Below are 8,468 nucleotides of genomic sequence, written 5' to 3' on the forward strand. Positions count from 1 at the left end.
CTTCGCTCAGGCCGTCGCAAGGGAAACAGTGAGGCCACCTTCTGGATAAGGTGCGATGATCAGGTTGACAGACCATCGAACTTGCGACGGATCATCTCCCAAGCCTTCGTAGCCAAGATAGTGAGACCCCATTCTGCCTAGAAGCTACGGCCAGGGCTGACGGACCGTCAAACCAACGACGGACCATCACACCCACCGTCGCAAGTCCCGTTCAGTTTTTTAAGTCATTTTAATAAGGGTATTTTGGTCATTTACCACACACCTATATATATACCCAATTATATCCAATTTCATCCATTTGGTTCATTATTGCTTCACAACCAATATTAGTGTTTCTCTCAAACATTAATCTCTAAGAACAAAATCCAATCATCTGTAAGAACTAAGGGATTTCCAATTCTTCAAGTTCAAGAACATCAAGAACCTTAAACCAGGTATTCATAGTGTTCATTCATGGACTTATTTCATCTATGAAGTCCAAGAATCCCTTTTCCAATTTCAAGTTATGAATTTTCTTTATGATTTCATGATTGGGTTGTTCTTGTTCATGTTGATAAATGAGAAATTGAATTTTTCTCCATGTTGGGTGTTAATCTCTATGTGGGTTTAATTATTATAGATATAGATTCATGCAAACCTATGACTAAACCCTTGAATGATGAAATTAGAATGTGACCATAATGTTTAATTGTTGTACAATGATGTTTACATGTACCATGCCTACAATATGTTTGATTTAATGCCTAAATGAAGGAAAAGTGCCTAACTAGCATGTTATCATGAAATCCCCATGTATGTACAAGGTTATGCCTATCACATGTTTGATGAAATGCTTCAGTAAATGAGTTATGGTGATTATTATGTATTCAAGCAAGTCATGCTTTGTCAGTTTCCTTCTATCGAATCCTGGGTGATACGAGTACTATCACGATCATGTACACTTTTTGAGTATTTTGAAGACCACCTAAGAGTGCACAAGTCTAAGTGTGAAGGAGGCCCAAAACCATCCCAAGCACACTCCATGGGCTATTTTTGGAGCCCTTTTCATTAAAGAGTCTTTTAGTCTTTTGTCTTTTATTTTGTAATGTAATATAAATTGAACATTGTAGGGTTTTAGCGGGTAGTTTTTATGAGTGTTGAAGAAATAACACTCCTCTTAGAGAGAGAGTCCATAACCGAAACTAGGGCATAGCATAAGGGTGGATTCTCTTGTGTGTTGCATTTTGCTTGATACGTTGGTGCTTGGGTGGTGGACGCCTTTCTTGTGTCAATTGTAAGAGTTAGGTATTTTTGTGTGAAGTGTTAAAGGTTCAAGAGTGAAATATGCTCTTGGTTGTTAAGACTGCATCAACACTTGTCTAACTATCTATCTTGTATATTGTTTTTATTTCGGCTTCTTGTGTTGTTAATGTAACTCGTTTGTTCTTGTTGCTATTGTAATATTGTGGAGCTTCTTCTTGTGTTGCTAAACTTTTTGTTGGATGCCTGTTTTGGTGTATTGACACCTTGTATCCTTTTCTTTGTTGTTCTAGATAGTGAATTCGAGAGAGGTCCCCATTTGGTCCACGATTTGTTATGATTTGTGGACTATTTTGGGGTGTGATTTTGTGTTTCCTTGTTTGTTCCGTATCATTGGGGGTACTTGTACCTGAAATATTAGTTGTGTGCCTAGAGCCATGTCATGTTTTCACAATACTCTAAGTTAATCTATGAATCCTTAGACTTCAGACAGTCTTATGACTCAGGAAATCTCTATGATCTCGTGAACTCAGTCAGTTGTCAGACATCAGTAGTATTCCGTCAATCAATGAAATTTAGTAACTTAGCTCATGTTTAGTTCATTAAATCATGTTCAGTGTCTATTCAGATGTGAGTAGAAATTAGCACCGAGCGATTTCAAGGATAGGAACTTACCTATTATATGAGGGTGTGATTCTTAGAAGCAATCCTTGCGTTCTAGAACTATGTAGCCAGCATAGGTTGAGACATCATAGCCTGATATATGAGGGTAGATGAGGTGGCTTAGCCTTCTATATGAGGGTTTCCACTGTCTCACTAGAGTTACCTGTTATATTAAGGTTACTCACACATTGTCCTTACCTGTGGCGCAGTATTGACACCCTTCCAATTAGGGCACAGATTGGACCCAAATTCAGCTATAATGCGTTATTTGAGGCATGTCGGTTAAATGACTACCTCCCATAGTCTCAGTATCAGTCTTAGTAAAAGAACTTAGATAGTTTTTCAGAATTCAGGACTCTCAGATATAGTATGGAACTCAGCTAGTTCCATCAGATTCAGGACTTTCAGATACAGTCACTCATGTTATTAGTTATCAAAATTCAATCATTATTCATGTTAGTCATCAGCATACTCATGCTATCAAGATTTCAGATATAGTTACTATGTATACATGCATGTATTCTCATGTTTATATTAGTCAGTTAGCCAGTATTGTTCATGCATATGAACCCCATGTATACAGCCTACCTCACATGCATACAAGTACATTCAAAGTACTGACGCATTTGCGCTATGGTGTCTTATATCACAGGTTCAGAGACACAAGCTCCAGAGCATCAGTAGATTCTAGATATCAGCAGTCAGAGTTAGCAGTGATTCCTCATCCTTCGAGGACATGGTTATTTCTCTATTATCTCATTAATTAGTTTATTAGTTGGAGTTAGTTGGGAAAATATCCCATCAACTCCTTACTCAGACAGTTCAATCAGTTAGAGGCTTTCCAGACTATTATGTTCAGACAGTATTTTCAGTTTTGTTTTGGGTATTCTATTACCCCACTCAGATGTTTTATTATTTAGATTTTGTTCAGTATTGAACCTTGTGGCCTTTCAGTCATGTTTTCATAGTATCATGTTATATTATGTAGTGTACAGGTACAAATATCAGTCATGGGTTAGCTTGTGGTCCTTCAGGGTCATGAGCACAGTGTAGAGTTCCGGGTACCAGATTTGGGGCGTTACAACACACATGATAAAGGACTTAATTTTGCTCAATTAGTCATGACCTTTAGGGGATAATTTAAGTCCATATATCATACCGCCATAGTACCCGATCCTCCATAAACAAGTAACATCAATATCCATCTTTGTACCGGCATGGTACCTAATCCTCCATAATCATATTATAAACATTTTATCAAATTCACACTATCTCTCAGTAATACAAATCAGTCCACCAAGATGCCAAAACAGTCCACAAAATGTGAGAAGAACAAGCAACACAAAGGGATACAAGATGACAAACACAAAAACACACGGATTTGTAAAATAATAAAAGGATGGATAGTGAGACCAATATTATTACAAGATTAAGAACCAAGTATATTTCACAATTATCCCCTAATGAATATAATAATCAAAACCACACTCTTAGGATGACCGCCAAGGTAATCGACTCACCTTAAGATCCACCATTTCCAACCAAAGAACAATATTGACTTTTCCAAGCCCTATAATAAGGATGACTTTTCCAAGTCCTAACTAAGACTATACTAAGGTGGTCTACTCTCAAGAGAGAGGATTTCAAGTGTTTCAATTTTTCATCTTTCATAAACTAACTAGCAAATGAACTAATAGAACCTATTTATAGTCTAACTTATTACATAACAAAATGATCAAAATACCCTTAATGAAAAGGGGTGGTCATGGAGTGTTACTTGGACAAGGCTAAGTATCTAAAATATCCTTAATGAAGGACCAAAATCGTGAGTCCTCAATCTTCAATGCTCCAAGCAATCTTTCACACGTGGGATTGCTCTTTGGTGTACTCCGATTGGCCCCTCCATGTAGGATTCCATTTCCTTAATGTGACCAAAGCTTGATGCCCCAGGTACTGACTTCGAATGATGTCATTGAAAGCTAATATGACCATTTGAATTGTATCATCCTCCCCTTCTTGAAAAGGATTCGACCTCGAATCCAAACATAGAAAAACCCAAGAAAGGACATACAAATACAAACTCCTCATGGCATGAGGGCTAGGGTAAGCATAAAAAATCACCTTAACATGCCAAGTTTTCATATATTTAGAATATAACCAAGGATCCTTTGAACTAAATATTACATAATTAATGAAAAATGAACAGAGGATTTGGATATAGAATTCACCAAAAATGATACTTTGCTTGTCATGTAAACCAAGCACCAAGTTGGGTGCACCATCATCACCAATTCTATATTTGGCACCAGGGTCAAACGGGAAGAGTGGCCATAGACATGGGTCTAGACAACACTCCCCTTTCCCGTGGTATCCACCCAAAATAAACGACACTCTCTACAATAACATACATATTATGCAGAGCAAATAGAAAGTAGAGAAAGGTATCACTCAAGTCGACTTCTACTAAGGTGTCCTCATGTGTGTACTCACTACTAGTTTCACAATCATCACCATGAGTACTCTCAACAATAAAGTCACAAAAAGTAGGAGAAGTAGTTTCCAAAACCACACATCGCTTACCCTTAAGAGTACTCTCATCTTCCAAGAAGAGATTTCCATCTTTACGAGGAATATTGTTACACCATAGTGGGTTAGCATATCGGCTATAGCTTCTAAGGCAAGCAATACCATCATTTCCACCACTAGGTTCATTAGGAGTGGTTATATCATCTTCAAACAAGACATTATACCTTAAGAGAGCATGACCTATTTCACGGGCAGATTCAGAACAAACACGTTCATCACTCTCTAAAAGATCAATATCAAGTTTTGAAGAGATTTCAAGTGCAAGATTATCCCAAGAATAACTCTCGGGTTCACTCCTATTCCTTTGATCAATATTTTTAACATCATCACACACTTGAGATTTATTAATCACATCACACACATCCTCAAGTGGTGGGTAATTTTCACACAAAATTTGATCAACATAAATTTCACAAGACGATATACTTTCATTCAACACAATGGTTTCAACACTAGGTGGATATAAATCGATCTTACAAGAAGATTCGATTCGGTCATGAATAGGATCAACTAGTGTATCCACACTTACAACAAGTACATCATCATCAAGTGGCAAAGAAACAATAGACTCACATACAGGCAAGCTATAACTCACACTGAATGGGCAACTAGCCACACAATTATCATTCACATGCACAAAAGTGTAAGGGTTAGCTATTTTACCTTGACATTCATGAGTATTTTCGTATTTACCTCGGTGTGAAGGTTCATCACAAGATTGGGAAGCAACTTCTATCAGAAATCTCTTATCACAAGTTGTTTGAACAATTGGATTTTGAGGGAAGAGTTTGGGTAACAATTGGCGTATAATTTCAATGTGTTGTTGCATATCTTCAAGATCGTCATGGATGCGATCACACGTGGCCTTGAAATTATGTGCATCCATGGTACCTAACAAAACAAACAAAAACAACAAACAAAAGAAAACAAAAAGATTCTTACCATCACTCGATACACTCACCTTTGTGGTTCTCACAATTAGAGCGGCGAATATTGAAAGTTGCTTATACTCCGGTAGTCAATAAGATGTCAATCTTACTTGGAGGCCGGAATGGATTCTTATTTTGATTGACTCAAGACACAAAATAAAATTCACTTATGAACTTGAAATAAAGAAGTTACTACGAGTCACAAACGAGAAAATCACACAAATAACGAAGACACGAAAGAAACGTATTCAAAAACTAATTTACAACTTAGTAGGTATTTACTAGTTGACAATTAGTATAAGAATAAAAAAATGAAACTAAGAATCAACAATAAGAAACTGAGAATCCAATATTTTGAGCCCTAAGTTTTGGTATTGTACAAAAATTGGTGATGTGGTGGTCTAGGATTGGTTGCGGTTTTTGAAAGGTTCTTATTTTTCCAACTTTGAAATTTTGGTTCAATTTTCAATTCTTGAAGAAGTGTATTTCATCCTTGGGGAAGAAAAATATCAAGATTGGATCCATTTTCCACATTCAAAAAGGTTTGACTTGCCTTACACCTTTTGGGCAAGACACCTTTTTGAAGGGTTGTGGCCCTTTCCTCTTTTGGACACCTAGAAAAGTGTTTTTTCCCTCTTTTAGTACCAAGTCTTTTTTAGATCTTTCGTCCTCCTTCCCTTTTGGCAGGTCTTTGGAATTTGTTTTAAAGACTAACAAAGGCCTCACTTATTTCCACTTGGCTTTTGGATCAAAAAACAATATTGAAGAGCTTTTTTGCAACCAGACATGAAGATAGTCTAGAACAGCAAGAAGTTTCAATAGAAGTTTGAAAACCTAGCCTCACATTGAACCACCAACAATCAACAACACCTTTTTCAAGCTTAAAAATCACAACAAAATACCAAAAACATGAGCTCAAACCACCTTCAAGTTTTGTTCCACACAACAACACCAACAATGTTCAAGTTCTTGTGCAACAATACCATCAACAATGTTCAAGCTCAACTTGGATCTAGACTCAAGGGTGTTAGTGAAGACAAAACTAATACTTAGAAACAACTAAGACAATCAAAACACACTTAAATTTAGACACAAATCTCAGCAACAACAACAACAACAATAAGAACACAATTTCGGTCAAGAACACAAAAAAATTGGACAGATTTGCCTCTTTTTTGATTTTTCAGTTATCTAACACCTTTTTTTATTTTTTTTATTTTCAAGTTGACGAGTCCAAGATTGATCTTGTGGGAACAAGATCAAGCCATGATTTGATACCAAATTATACAAAACAGTCTACCAAGATGCCAAAACAGTCCACAAAACGTGAGAAGAACAAGCAACACAAAGGGATACAAGATAACAAACACAAAAACACACGGATTTGTAAAATAATAAAAGGATAGATAGTGAGACCAAGATTATTACAAGATTAAGAACCAAGTATATTTCAACATTAACCCCTAATGAATGTAATAATGAAAACCACACTCTTACGGTGACCGCCAAGGTAATCAACTCACCTCAAGATCCACCGTTTCCAACCAAAGAACAATATTGACTTTTCCAAACCCTATACTAAGGATGACTTTTCCAAGTCCTAACTAAGGCTATACTAAGGTGGTCTACTCTCAAGAGAGAGGATTTCAGGTGTTTCAATTTTTTATCTTTCATAAACTAACTAGCAAATGAACTAACAAAACCTATTTATAGTCTAACTTATTACATAACAAAATGATCACAATACCCTTAATGAAAAGGGGTGGTCATGGAGTGTTACTTGGACAAGGCTAAGTAACCAAAATGTCCTTAATGAAGGCCCAAAACCGTGAGTCCTAAATCTTCAATGCTCTAAGCAATCTTTCACATGTGGGATTGCTCTTTGGTGTACTCAAATTGGCCCCTCTATGTAGGATCCCATTTCCTTAATGAGACCAAAGCTTGATGCCCCACGTACTGACTTCGAATGATGTCATTGAAAGCTGAGGTGGCCATTTGAATCGTATCACTCAGGATACAATACGACGTACTAAATTTACAAGTGCACTTAAAATCATAAGGCAATTCGAGTAGGTTCGATTCTCAATAATAGTTCATACAAGTATCAACGATCCAAATATCACCAAATTCAAGTATGTCCGCAAACCAATCAACAAGCATCCAATTTAGGAGTATACACACAATTAAATCGAGTCTAAACTTCAATTAAACCGTAACCTACCTCAACTAAAGAAATCAAATGCAAGCTACTTTGCAAGGACCTTGTCCTTCCGTAAAGCTTCCGAATGATCAAAATCTATTTTAATACATAATCCCCATAAGAATGTGAACTAGTATGTTAATTTTCAACGAAAAGGAGTCATTATTCTATCCCCAAATTAAGAATTCTTACCCAAAGAATTTTAGACCGAAATTCCTAAATATCACATTATATCTGATAATCACTGTCATTTTCGAACCAAAAACTGGAGACAAAATAAAAGAAAAAAAAAACAGTAGTTGTCAATTTTTGGACATTATGCGTGAACGAAGTAAGGTTGGAAGGAGACTGCACCTAAGTTATTATTTAATGATTATCATTCCTTTATCACTAAATTGCTTACTAATGATTAACTAATCATGACATTGCCATTATGTATTACTTGATTAACAGTAACCAATTTAAATCTAATTTTTATTCCACTGTACCGTAATTATATATATCCAAATTCACTCGTTTATCACCATCATGAGCAAATGATAGGTCATCATTACCTCATTTACTTAATAAATTCTATAAGCACAGTAAAGGTGCAACCAAAGACTTTTATTGAAAAAGTAGTAGAAAACAAATTCACACCAATAAGAATTTACCTGAGGCTTTGTAGGGGGTGCGCGGATTTAATAGATTTAGTAGGTTTAATAGATTTAGTAGGTTTCTAGTGAATCTATTTTTATTAGTGCGTGGATATTATCTTTTAATAATTTACTTTTTTCGTAAGATATATTCATTAATTATTTTATCCTGTAGTAATTGCAGAGTTACAAATTCTTGTATAATAATTTATCCTA

The sequence above is a fragment of the Capsicum annuum genome, chromosome 1, assembly GCF_002878395.1.
Source record: "Capsicum annuum cultivar UCD-10X-F1 chromosome 1, UCD10Xv1.1, whole genome shotgun sequence".
NCBI lineage: Eukaryota > Viridiplantae > Streptophyta > Magnoliopsida > Solanales > Solanaceae > Capsicum > Capsicum annuum.